The following is a 14,757-nucleotide window of genomic DNA, read 5'->3' as shown; positions in this document are numbered from 1 at the left end:
CAAGGAAGCGGACGTCATTCACAATAATGTCACCGGTAGATCTTGTCGATACTCGCCTAAGACTTAAAAAAGTTTTATCATTATTACACTGAAAACCAAGCAGATCAAAAAAATATTTTATTTCTCTTTATTCTTTGGTTAACACAAAATATTTAGTCAAATATTCAAACATTCAATGTCATAGATATTTTCATATCAAAATATTCAGTCTTCAAACACATAAATTTGCTACGTTATCTAACAATATCCATTCACTCAGTCAACATAACTAATAATTGATACACTGTTACCTATGAATTACTGACATCAATTTCCTTCACATCGTCATATTCAAATATTCCATTTCAAAACAAATTGGTCGCATTAATTAACAATATTCTTCAACGTAAGAAACAATAATTAACACTACTATCCATGAATTGTCGATATCAATTGCCAGACTTCTCCGCGATTCATACTATCCATTAGTTTCAACTGAATCGAAGCGCATTTCTAGCAGTTACCGTGGCTATAAAATAATTCAAAGAAATTTCAATTGGCATAAAAATTCTCAGCACGATGATCAATAATCACAGAACAGGGTGATACGTGTAACGTGCGTTTACTTCAATCATAAATACAATTAAAGGTGAATTTTACTGCAGCGCTGCTATCGAATTCCAGCGTTCGTTGCACTCGCGTTTATTCTTATCCTATCGGGTCGGTTATCCAACGTCGGATTAATTATAGGAAATTATGCGAAAACCGGCGTCGCCTGGCAGTCGGTTTTCCCCCCGCGCAGGAAAAACACTGTCGCCAGCAGGGCGATTCGGCTCGGTGCGCCCGGCATGCAAAAATGCATCGGTTCGGTTGCGTGAAAGGCCTGGCAAAAGCCACGTGGGCGTTTTCGTCGGCTTTTATTTTCAGTTAATGGCTGTCCGGGGTCTTTAACTCGGTCGCACGTTCGTTGCTCGTGTTCCACGGTACACACAATTGTACGCGATTTCGCCCGGAATCAATTAAAATTTCATTAGAACATTCAATTTTCAATGAATTTCATTCCATCTGATGAGGTCTCGCTGAAATTCTCGCGCGTGAACCGTTCGATCGAAGATTTAACGCGCGGAGGGAAATGTTTCTCAGTGGGCAGACTAAACGTATGGTTCGCCTGACAGTCTGGGGTAATGATTGATTTATTAGTTTCTGAGCAATTAGTTTTGATATAGTTTACGTAAGCTCTCAGTGATATCCTCTAACACTTCGATGATTGCACCGTTTTTCCTTTTTCTTCCATGTTCCTCCGTTTTTCTTTCTTCCACTTGATCTACGGTGTTAAATGTTTTTTGCATTCCTTTCTATCTTATGCAACTGTTACAGAGTGTGTTTTGTGCGGTTCAAAAACTGCAGACTAATCTCGAAAGAAACCCGGTTTTATTGGTAAGATACGGATCTTTTTACGTTTGCAACGTGCGAAAGTCTTTTAACGATCTCTAAAACGGAGGTGAATTCAATTTAACCGGCATTTTTCTGGTTTTCAGCTAATCGAAACTAGTATTGGAGATGGCGAATGAAATTGTAAAATCTAGAGGTTTGAAATAAAAATTTGTAATGGCTGTAATTAAACTTTGGAACTTCGGAACTTTGGAACTTGGGAACTTGGGAACTTAGGAACTTAGGAAATTAGGAACTTAAGAATTTACAACTTTAAAACTTTGAAACTTTGGGACTTGGGACTTAGGAACCTTGGATCTTTAAAACGTTGAAACTTTCACAGCTTGAAGCTTTAGAACTTCGGAACTTTATAATTTGGTACTTTGGAACTTAGGAACTTAGGAACTTTGGGACTTTGAGATTTTGAAACTTAGGAACTTCGAAACTTTAGGACTTGAGACTTAGGAATCTTTGAACTTTGGAAGTTTAAAACATTGAAAATGTGAAAGCACAATATAAAATCCAACTTTACCATTAAAAATCACACTTTATTCTCATTCCTGTATAACCTGAATAGCTGACGAAAACATTTCCCTATAAATTTGCAAACGAGAAATTATTATTTGATACCTTTCATGACTGTTGATTGGAAAATGAACTCAACGATCGTGCCGTCGCCACAAGCGACTTCGTGATCGCCAAGAATTCCCATAAACGTGTCCGGCGTCCGGGCCGAATATGAAAATGTCGCGGCGTCCACGTGGCGAGCCACATTTCCCCTTTGAACGTATGCAAATCGAACGGGAAAGCCGGTGTGTCCCGCAAAAATGCCGCGCACGGTTAACTCGCGGCGATCGCATGAAACTGTGTTACGAAACTGGCTGTCTCGCGAACCCCTGGCGATTTTCGCGTATCCGTGCGGAACACTTACACGGATTCGATGGATCGAAAGGTATAGCTGTACCGTAGGTGCAGATTAACAAGGTGAATTCGTGTTGAAAAGTTCTGTTGGTGAAATATATTAAGATTCGGTGATTGTTTCGGTTCGTATACTTGTCTTTCGTACTTTGGTAGTGTTTGGTATTGTTTGGTATAACAGGAAGTATTTTGTTATTTGGTAGATGTGGTGATTATTAATCTATTTTGGTAGTTTAATAATGAACTTTTGAATTCTCAAGTTTAACGTATTTTAAACCTTCAAATTCTAATTCTCCAATTTTCCATTTCCAATATTCAATTTCCAATTCTCAAATCTTCAAATCTTCAAAGTTTACAATTTTCAATTTTCAATTCTTAAATCTTCAAACTTACAAGTTTCCTAATTTTCAATTCTTAAATCTTAAAACTTATAAGTTTCCTAATTTTCAGTTCTCAGATATTCAATTTTCCAGTTCTCGAATTTTCAAATCTCCAAATTTTCAATTTTTCGATCCTCAAATTTTCAAATCTCCAAATTTTCCAATCTTCGCATCTTCAAACTTCCAAGCCTCTAAACTTTTCAGTATTTCGGTCCTTAAATCTTTAAATTTTCACACGTTTCAATCTACACTTTCTCGAAGCTTACAATTTCCAAACTCTCAAACCTTATGACTTGACAGCTTCGTTTGCTTCAAACTCTTAGCTAAAAAGCAAAGATCCGGTAATGGTTCGCGCCACGGTACGTCACCGTAGCTGCCAGAAATAGTAACAGAGTTCAGGAAGTAAGCGTTCGTAGGAAAGAAACGTTCTTTCATGAATGTTGCTCTCCTTGCACGATGCTGCCGTTTGACCTGGATTGACATCGGCTGCCTACTCTGTCGAACAAACACGCCGGTCTGATTGCCCAGAATTATGCTAATGAACTCTATTTATGGAAGACGTTTGCAGAGGAATGTTCCTTTCTTGAACCAGGAGGCGAGTAACTGTAAAATCACAAAATTTTCGCCTAGCAAAAAAGTCCAAACCAAAGAACAGTTTCATTCCCAACTTCTACATCACCTAGATCTTTTTTCTCAAACCAGAATTTAAACTTCATAAACTTTAGCCTTTAACGAAACCCTTAATAACAACTTTTATTCTATCATCAGTAACTCGGAATTCTTGAAATCTAAAAGACAATTAATTATACAAAATTAAATATATTTGAAATAACCCAGACTTCAATAAACTGAAATAATGTGAATTTAATAATAAAAATAAACATAATCTAAACTTCAACAATCCCTTTCATTACAAGAGTCATATCATTACTCTCTGATCCTCACAAAATTAGTTCACAAATATTTTTTATAAACTTTATATTTTCTTAATAGTATTTTCCATAATTTTCCATATTTTCATACAATTTTCCATACAAAATCATTTTCTTATTGCAGTATTTAAGAAATCCTCCATAAACTTGCCATTATCATCTACAACTCCATCACCGTCCAATCATTTACCTCTTTATTACTATTTCTGATCATTTACTAGAAAAAGGAAAGAATTTGATGTTCATCCTGTGTCTACGTTTATTCCAAAGATTGATAATACCCAAGTAATATTTCATTCATCTAAAAAATAAATAAACGAATAGCATGTAGGCTTATCGAGTTCGATTGAAGATCTTCATCACGAGTGAAACTCGATATTATAAGAGAAGGGATTAGTAGATCTTATTATTCCTCTTCGAAGGGCATCGAACGTTCGATAAACATTCGCCTCAGGTGGAAGATGACTTCGCGTCTCTATAGAAAGTTCCCGTGTGCAACTCGCGAAGAAGATCCGACGAGTTTCTAATACGTCAATGTTTCACGGTGTTTGCGCGGCTAGACCGAGGAGAAAAAAAATGCGGGAGCGTGGCCCGGTCCGGTGAAAGTTTACAAAGGACAAGAATTCGGATGGTGAATGATGCTGAGCGTTCTCATAAATATTTAAGAGGTCTGATGATCCTGGGCATTCCTTCTCTTCCGTTCACTCTCGGATAATCTGCCTGACTGAAGAGAAAGATTCGAGGTATCATCCTAGACGAATCAACTGATTAAGACTAAGACTACCGGGTGGGTTAAAATTTAGAATAAAATCGACTTCTGATGTATTCTTTTTGTGATTATTCAAAAGATAACAGATGTTTCTCGGAGAAATTATTAAAGAATTTGATGGCAATGTGTAAACTGAATTATGAAGCAATTGAAGTCTCGATAGATGTATTCTTGGAGTTTATGTAAGGATATTTTAAATAGTGAATTTAACTGCTCGATAGATTTAGTGTTAAAAGATGATTAAGCCTTTGTATTATAACATGTCAGAGTTGAGGATTTAGAAGGTTCCAAAGTTCCAAAGTCCCAAGGTCTCAAAGTGCCAAAAGTTTAAAGTCTTAAACATGTCAGAGTTGAGGATTTAGGAGTTTGGAACTTTGGGACCTTGGGTCTTTGGAACTTTGGAACTTTGAAACTTAGGAACTTAAGAACTTAGGAACTTTGAAACTTTGAAACTTTGAAACATTGAAACATTGAAACTTTGAGATCTTGAGACTTAGGAACTTTGGACCTTCGAAATTATGAAATTTCCAAACTTTAGGAGCCAAGAAACATAACCAAGTCCTAAATAAAACTCCTAGAGAAGATTTTAAAGAGAATCTAAGGATAAATATTACTCAATTCTTCGAAATTCAAATATTATTCTTCCGTTATCAATAATTATACATTACAAGCAGTTGTATCGATTACATCTCAGAAGTAAACCATAGAGCAAGAGGTTCATCAACAAATATCCCACTTAAAAATTGCACCAAGAAGATGCAACGTTTCTCCACAGAAGAATTTCCGTGGAACTCCAGCTGGAAACTCCGTTAATCCGCATTCCGCCCCAGAGTCTGACCATTACCAGTTAATTCCACTTGCACAAATAATATCCTTAAATACCAGCAGCCTTGTAATATCATTTATTGGCGTAATTTCATATTATCCGCGGGTCGTAACAGGTTGAACCGTACTTTTTCTAAACGGTCGCAGCCGTTCATGCGCGGAGCTAGGACTTTCGCGTGCGATTTTCGAATGTGAAGCGTCCTAAATGTTATCCCCGATCGGTTTTTACAAGGTAGAACGCTATAAACCGCGAAATTAATGCGGCGCACGGCGTTCCTTGCCCCGGTGAAATAATTATTATGTAAACGCTTCCATAAAAGATACTAATCTCGGCCGCTAATTATATATGTAAGCCTCCGCAGGTCGAATCGCCGCTCCATTTACGCTTAAACGGACGCGTCACGATAGCATAATCGTTAGAAAGCGATGACGTGCCGGCCAAATTACGACCTTCTTGTCCTTTTACCGACGCCGACGCCGCGATTTTGCAACGGCCCGAGCGGCCCGGTCGTCAGTTTCTTTGCTCACCTTCACTTTCATTCTCCGCAGATCTTGTTTTTCTTCCCGCGCGTGTCTTGTCCTTTCCTGATCGTTGTGCCACCGCCGCGTCTTCTTACATGCTTGAAATCGCGGATCCTACGTTTCACCCTTTCGTCCCTGAATACAGTGGTGCCTTCAATTACGTTCTTTTGGTTTACGTCGCTTTGTGGTTACGTTGTTTCTGTGTATGTAACATGGTGGTCAATTGCTTTAGATCAATATTTATCGCTCTACGTGTTTAGTCTTTTAACCGGTATTAGTGAAGGGAAATGAAATGATCAAATCTTGGGGTTTGAAATTAAAATTTGTGGTGGTTACAATTAAGTTTGGAAGTTTGACGATTAGGATGTTCGGAGTTTTGAAATTGTGAAACTTTGAAAGTTTGGGACTTAAGACTTGGGAAATTTGGACGTTTAAAACTTTGGAACTTTGAAACTTTAGAAGCTTGAGGATTTAGAACTTTGGTACCTTGGAGCTTAGGAACTTTGGGACTGTGAAACCTTGGAACTTAAGAACTTTAGAACTTAGGAACTTTGGGACTTTAAAACTTCGGAACTTTGAAACCTTGGGACTTTAAATTTTAGAAACATAGGAATTTAGGAACCTAGGAGCTTAGCAACTTTAAAACTTCAGGACTTGAAACTTATGACCTTCGGAACTTTTAGCACTCTTGAAATTTAGATTCTTGGTATTTTGAATTTGATCTTGATATACTTGAACTATACAAATTCAGAATCAATCGTCACTATTATAATAAATTCCAATAAGCTGTTATAACAATGAAAAGATCTGTCTACAAATTTACTGAGATATTTTATGTATTTGCACTTGGGATGTTTTATGTATGCCTTCGTGTCGCGTGCATTGTGTGCAATTTTATACATTAAACTCTGCCACGAGTGCATAGAAATTTTGCAGCCTGCTAATGGCAGTGTCTCTCTGGGTCCGTACACGCGCTAAGTACTCGATATTTCCTGCATCGATGCATCGGCCCACGCCGGCGGCCGTGCATTATCGACGTAACCATGGATATTCGGTGTAAAAGCGGCCTTACGTGCAGTGGAAGGTGAAAGGTGCTCTTCTTACGTGATTTTACAATACCACAGACTGGCCTTTAGGCTCTAATAAAATCAGTGAGACGTGCTTGCTTCCTGTTGCTGCATTTTTCACGTTACATCCTTTATCTTCGACTATTAAGTACCTTCAGTTGAAAACATCCATTGAAATTCACTTGAATTCAATTTCTTCTCGAGGATTTAATGAATATTTGGATAATAAACAAAATTAATATATTGTGTAATAATCGTTATATATTGAATAATGTTGTACCGAATGGATATACTTAGATAGTGAAAGCTTATATCACGCTACAAGACTTAATCCTACGAAAACGAGTGTTTCGAGCCGAACCAATTTTCAAAAGACATTTTATTCGATCATATCGAATAGCGGAAATGAACTAATACCAGAAATAAATAATATTTCGAACGAAAATGTTATTTGTTGTAATTTAAAACGTCCTTGCCGTTATTTACTGCTTCCTTATTGCGTTAAGTACAAATTGCGAATTCTAAACGGAATTTACTTTCCTAGAATTTCACAGATTTTTTCCTACTCGAGAAATATAACTTCCTGCGTCCTACGATAGCAATGATACTGTTGCACGCAAGCAAACCAGTATTCCGTGAACAAAATCGAGATTGAGAAGCGTGAAGCGAAATTTTCTTTAATCGTTCGTAATTTGTCCAAACAATTGCAATTTATGCATATCAGTTTTGTAAATTTCTTGTTTTTGTACGATAGTATTACGAATTTGGTGCAATTAATTTCCCGGTTAGTTAATTTTGTCACTTGTATAATTGCAACTATATAACCAGAAATGGCTCTTCATTCTTTTAGTAATATTTCTCTTCAAAAAACTAGTCATAACGTTTCTCATTGAATTACCAAAATTGTCAAATTTCCTTTGTTTCTATACAATTTTGTTCCATATTTAATGCAATTAATTTTCCTACTACTTAAACCTACTTCTATATTTCTTCTTTCGTTATCAAACTCGCCAATTTTTCCCTGAATTCCTGGATACACGCAGACATTACCTTAATAGCATATTAATTTCGAAGATCCATGACTTCTTCCCTGGATTCTCTCTTAGAAAGTCCACTCATTAACGATATTTCTGCAACGGGATCCGTTAGCACATCATTTGATGAGTCCTATGGGCGTGTTAGAATTCCCCAGAGTCACTTAACTTTCTCTGGGCGCCGCGATTGCAGAGTGAGATGTTGGCATTGTTGCGGAGCAAGGTGACGCCCTGCAATTTACCAAACACGAGCATTTAGTTTTGTCGTGGTTCTGTTTAGCTCGTCGTCGGCTCGTTCGGCGCGCGGCTCCGGCGCATTAATTGCTCAGGTTTCGTTGACAATCCGTGACATGCACGGTAGGAATCCTTCCGTTGCAACATGACCTATCATCGCTGCACCCACTTGCATTCTGATAAATCGTGAATTGATCTTTCATTCAAATGATTCCTTCTTCGAAACAGTTAATCTTAGAGTTGATCTTGTTAAGGAGGATTTCGATGAAAATGGTTCATGCAATCTAAATCATTATTGTGAAACAATTATTCCTCTGCATCTCTAAGATTTGAAATTTTATATTCGTAATTAATGAATTTACGAGTCGAGGCTTGAATTTCTTTTTCTTGTGCACTTTTTAATTAGGCGAATTACGTTATTTAATTTTCTATGCAATTATATATATTATACCCTTTCATTTTTCATCCAGTTATTTATTATGTACTATTTATTTTTTGATCCAATTATGTATATTACATTATTTAATTTTTAATGCGATTAGCTGTATTACGTTATTTAATTCCTTATGGAATGGACATTTTCGCGAATGATATAAAACTCACGTAAGTGATATTTACGTAAATATTGAGAGAAACATTTGAAACACGTCAAACGGTGATCTCAGAAAACGAGACGAGCCAAGTTATGCAGATGGGCCGAACCCGAGAGGGCTTTCATAGACCCGGAAGTAATTACATCTGAAAATCTGTGCGGAGGCGTCGTAGACAGCGGCAATTACCTAACTAGAATGATGATAAGGACGCCAGGAATTCTGACACCGCGTAATAACTTCGGACGCCGTCTAGAAAACCGAGGCACGAGCTAAAGTGCAGAAACATTTCAATAAAATGGAAATATCTGCATCTTAGAAATTGTTTCCTTCGTAGAAGGCTCGGTTTAAATATTTCTTTCGCACTGATTAAAATTCAATTCTTATTTTCTCGTTGATTAAAGATCAATCTTTATTTTTCTTACTGATTGAAAGTTAAGTTTTATTTCCAGTGTTGATTAAAAACCAATTTCTATTTTTCTTACTGATTGAAAGTTAATTTTTATTTCCAGTATCGATTAAAAGCCGATTTCTATTTTTCTTATCGATTAAAACTTAATTGTTCTTTTCAGTGCTGATTAGATCAATTTTTTTATTTTTGTATTGATTAAAAATTAATTTTTATTTCCAGTGTTGATTAAAAGCCAATTTCTATTTCTCTTACTGATTGTGAGTTAATTCCTATTTTCAGTGCTGATTAAAGATCAATTATTATATTGATTAAAAAATAATTTTTATTTCCAGTGTTGATTAAAAGCCAATTTCTATTTCTCTTACTGATTGTGAGTTAATTCCTATTTTCAGTGCTGATTAAAGATCAATTATTATATTGATTAAAAAATAATTTTTATTTCCAGTGTCGCCGAACAATTAATTTTTATCTCCGCTGTTCATCGTAGGTCAATTTTTATTTCTATTACTAATTAAAGAGTAATTTTTATTTTTATTGAATGAAACGTGGATTTGGTAGGAGTGATTCGTTTATAACTGTGCGTCTGTCAGATAATATCGAAAAAAATTCGGTGACCCCGGCCAACAATCAGACTTCCCACGTTGCAAATTATCAAACGAACAGAACAATTAGTAACCGCAGCACACCTCGCGGATCTTAACCGGGATCAACAATGGGACAATTAAATCTTGAGAAACAACGCTGTAAATGTAGGACCAGTAAAACTGGCTAGATAAAGGTCTCCGTGGAGCTGCAACGGGAATCGATAGCTGCAGATTTTGCCCGAGTAGATGAATTGCTGTTTTATACATCGAAGACTTTGTTGGTTTTCACACTTCCAATGTGTTAAATTAATTTACAGATAATTATACTTAGAAATTATAAAGAGTCAACCTATGAAATATGAATGAAGCAAGCAGTTGCATAATTGAAAGGCTTTCAATGTTCACATTTTATGAAAGAAAATAAAATGAGAAATGATAAAGATTAATCTCTTGCTTTTAATTGCTTCATTACAGTTTCTTCTGTTGTATTTTTATAATGGCTCAATTCACCTTGGAATTTTCTTATAAGAAATTATTTCAGAACTACTTTTCAATGATAAGCTCCTTTTTGAAGGAGTTTAATTCTAACACAATTTTTTCCAAAATCCTATGAACAACCATAAATAGTTTCCTATAATTTTTACATCTTCCCATAGTGTCTAATTGTAAACTAATTTTATTTAATATCCTATAAACAAATACAAGTACCTTCCTATAACTTTTAATTATAAAATAATCTTTGTAATATCCTCCAAATTATCTAAATACGTTCCTATAATTATTTTCCAATTAATATGCCCTCCATTTGTTAATCACCCTAAAGTACCGTCACCAAATAAAAATGTTTCGAGGACCAACAGATAGAAAACAGAGTCGAGAGGGAACCGTGCCTCGATTATCGCAACAGTTACGACCATTACCGTGATATTATCGTTACAGTAGCGTCTCTGGGACGTTGCTACATCGAGCCGAGCCGATTACACAATCTTGCTCATCTCGAACCGAGACGAGAGCAGCTCGCGAAGCTGCAGCTTTTTGTCATGCTTAAATAATTGCAGAGGATCGAAGACGGGAAACGATTCTTCGGCCTCTAATTGATATAATTTATTGGACATTATTTAACGTCAAGTGGTTTTTCATTAGCCACCATCCCAGACATCCGTGGAATTACGATCGATATAATTGGATCGATCGGTTAATTATACATCACCGTGATTTAACCATCGAATCACGAGTCTTCGCAGCGTTTTCTAGCCGAGAAAAATTTCAAACTGCATTTCAAATATTTTCAACAACATAAAGATCCCGTGACGTTTGTCCGTGACATTTTCGTTGGATATTCGTCGACGATACATTATTGCAAAAAAAATTGTTGATTGTGTATACTGAGAATTATGTGTATTCATTAATGCATCGGCAATTTATGTTAATGATTCAAAGTTTCCAAAAATAAAGACCAAGCAGGAAAGAGGCTGTGTAAAAAACGTAACTTGAAACTCGACCTGCATAAATTTCATCAGCCACCGATAGCCCATCAAAAAATTCACTTAATCCTCGACAATTTCGCTTTTTAAATACCCTCGATTTATCAGGGATCATTGAGTCCGGATTATATCCATTTTTCACCCCCGATTCCAGCAAAACCGTAAACCAGTTGCAAATCATTTTCCATTAACTTCCTACGCGTTCTATTTTCGGTCTGATCCTCTACAATCCTCGGATTTTTTCGATTTCCACTGGCTTTCTTAATCAGATCGGCTTTGCCGATCTATAAATCAGCGGTCATTAAAATGAACAGAATTTCACTCGACCACGAATCGAATATTTTTCTTTGATATCCCGTGAAAATTCAATAGCCATAGAATATTGTGTGAGATTTTTAAGGAAGACTCAATTGATATTTATTATTTGAGATTCTTTTCAATTCAAATTTAATATTACTTTTTTACTGTCAATTGTTACACTTTAATAAACATGTAATTCTTCTATGTTTCTAATCAATTATTAATATCAATCCTTTGCACTGGAAAGTTTTTTAATAGAAATATTTAATATTTACGTATGAAATATAGATAATATTTTTCGAAATTAATTTAATAATGATTTAAACATAAATTTAGCAAAGCTATTTCATTTCAGTATTTCGTATGTTGATGCATTATGCAAAGATTGATGTTAAATATTATACTTTATCATTCTATTGTATGAAGTCGTGTCGCCTTTCGAGTGTGAAAGGTTAACTCTTTGCTCTTTATTAACTCATGAAACTATTGATGGTGCTGAACAAAAGTAATAAACAACTGAAGAGTTAGTATTACTTTAATAAAATATTTCAAATCTAATCACAGTACATAAAATTTGATATCGAATACATAATTATAGTATATCGGTGGTGGTTTACTATTAGATGATATTTGAAAATGTGGATCTTTAGTAAAAAGAGAATTAGGAAAACAATAATATATTTAATAAGATAAAGGAAACAATACGGACAACAACACGTAAAATACAACACACGACTCTCGCACCAAAAATGTGTTCTACTCCGCTGTCGCTCACCAAAATGTCCTACTCCACTGTCGCTCACCAAAATGTGTGTCCATGCACGCATTTCCACTCGCTTTTATCACACACCCCCATTCGCTCTGTCTTTCTCACCCTTGCACCCTTCTCACTCGCATCTTCCGTCCATAGTCAAAACTCACGCAGTCACGTACACACTTTTCTCACGGTTCAGTCGCTCAGTTCCAGATACTCTTCCTCGCATTCTTTCAGCCACTCGAAATTGTCTAAACGCAGTCACACTATTTCCCAAACATCCCGGCGCCGGTCCGTCGCAATATGACCTGGTCGCCCTCACGCACGCACAACAAACCATTCATCCTACAATAAATATTCTCGATACTACATAATTTTATAAGTTCTCTATATCAAAGCAAATGTCGTGTGTAACATCTCATATCCAAAGAATTAACACTTTGTCCCCTATTAACTCATAAAACGTTTAATGCTGCTAAACAAAAGTAATAAGCAAATAAAGGTTTAAATATATTTTATTCAAATATTTCACATCCAATTCCAGTATATAAAATTTGATATTAAACATAGAATTTCATAATTGTTCCATGTCAAAGCAAATGGCAACTGTGAGTGGCATCCCGAGAGCAAAGGGTTAAATTAATTCCAACGAGCACGGTTATGAAAGAAACCATAAGGCAACGGGTTAACGATTCTCCTAGATGTTAGATGGGATTGATCCACACTCGATCATCGATCGAGTAGGAGTAAATCAGTTTAGTTGGCCTGTGCGTTATGCGATTTCCATTCGGATGATAGATTTATCGTCGTGACGTCGGTGACTGTCAAGAGTTGTCTCGCGAAGACGAGCAACGGGTCGGCGGATCGTTGGCAGATCTAAATGTCACGGGATTCACACAGGTATTACGCGCTGAAGGGATTATATCACTGGCGTGTACGGCGCCACTGCGTGCGGATACGCGGAAAAGTGGACTGGAAAATCCAGCGTGCGTTGCACTTTCCGTGTGCATTTGGATGCATACTGTGATATAGCCGGTTTGGTTTGATCACGTTGTAGGAGTATGAAGTCTTAAAGTAATCACTTTGTAACGGAGAATAATCTCTTATTATTGTATTAAGGGTTGTAAATTTTTATTTCAGAATTATGCAATTGGGAATGATGGGTTGCATTGGAAATGGGGAATGATGCAGTTGACTTGATCACTTTGTAGGAGTATGAAGTCTCAAAGTAATCACTTTGTAACGGTGAATAATCTCTTATTATTGTATTAGGGGTTGTGAATTTTTATTTCGGAATTATGCAATTGGGAATGATGGGTTGCATAGGAAATTGGGAATGATGAAGTTGATTTGATCATTTTGTAGGAGTATGAAATCTTAAAGTAATCACTTTGTAACGAAGAATAATCTGTTATTATTGTATTAGGGGTTGTGAATTTTCATTTCGGAATTATACAATTGGGAATGATGGGTTGCAGTGGAAATTAGGAATGATGAAGTGCATTTGTGCAGCGGCAATTGGGAATGATAAAGTACATTAGTGCAGTGGAAATTGGGACTGATGAACTGTAATGGTGCATTGGTAATTGCAAATGATAAAGTGCATTGGTGCGGTGGAAATTGGAAATGATGAAGCACATGGTGCATTGGAAATTTAAAATAATGAAGTGTATTGGTGCAGTAGAAATTGGGAATGGTGAACTGTAATGGTGCATTGGTAATTTCGAATGATGAGGTGCATTGGTGCAGTGGAAATTGGGAATGATGAAGTGCATGGTGCAATAGAAATTTGAAACAATGAAGTATATTGATGGAGTAGAAATTAGGAATAACGAACTGCATTAATGCATTAAAAATTGGGAATAACGAACTCCAATGGTGCATTGCATATTGAATATAACGAACTGCATTAGTGAATTGTAAATTACATAAATTCTCCTAAAAACAACTTACAACAGTCATAAACATTATAATCTATCATTCACACTTATTATTACTATACATTCACAATTACTATCATCATCATTTATTATCCTTCACACTATAATTATTCTCACTGCCACTAAACAAACTTAACATCACCAGCCCCCTTAATATCAATTATCCGGCATTCCCAAACAATCAAAAGATTACCAAAGCATACCAAATTTAATAATCACTTTCCACATTCTTCCAATTACCAGCACATCATAATTAAACGATATTTCAATCAGCCAAACAGGAATCGAACGTCGTTACACAATTCGCGTAACCACGAAGTTCATTACAGTCCTGGAAACGTTGACACACATCGTCCGCGAATGACGAATTGTTAAAAATCGATGTCAAAAGTGGGTGTCGATCGTCGCGTGGAGGTGGTTAGAAAGGGAAAGGAGAGAGAAATGGAAAGCGTGCGTTGGGCCCGTGCTGCCGGGATTCCACCGTAGAAATCGAAATTTTATACACGATTCTTTCGATACGGTGCGCTTAATCGTCCACGACCACGTTCCTAGAAACTTCGCAGTCTTTTTCCTCTGCTTTTAGAAATTCCCCGTGGCCGACT

At 36.3% G+C, this 14,757-nt stretch overlaps 1 protein-coding gene across 3 annotated transcripts in view; it reads left to right on the top strand.

Moving 5' to 3' along the window:
* The window catches only part of LOC116426060 (uncharacterized), an 85,045-nt gene that overhangs the window by 52,941 nt on the left and 17,347 nt on the right, over positions 1-14,757 (top strand). The gene's annotated exons all lie outside the window — the stretch shown is intronic.

Source organism: Nomia melanderi, chromosome 2, assembly GCF_051020985.1.
Source record: "Nomia melanderi isolate GNS246 chromosome 2, iyNomMela1, whole genome shotgun sequence".
In the NCBI taxonomy this organism is placed as follows: domain Eukaryota; kingdom Metazoa; phylum Arthropoda; class Insecta; order Hymenoptera; family Halictidae; genus Nomia; species Nomia melanderi.
The sequence above is the reverse complement of the archived record's forward strand: the minus strand, read 5'-3'. Positions and strand labels throughout refer to the sequence as shown.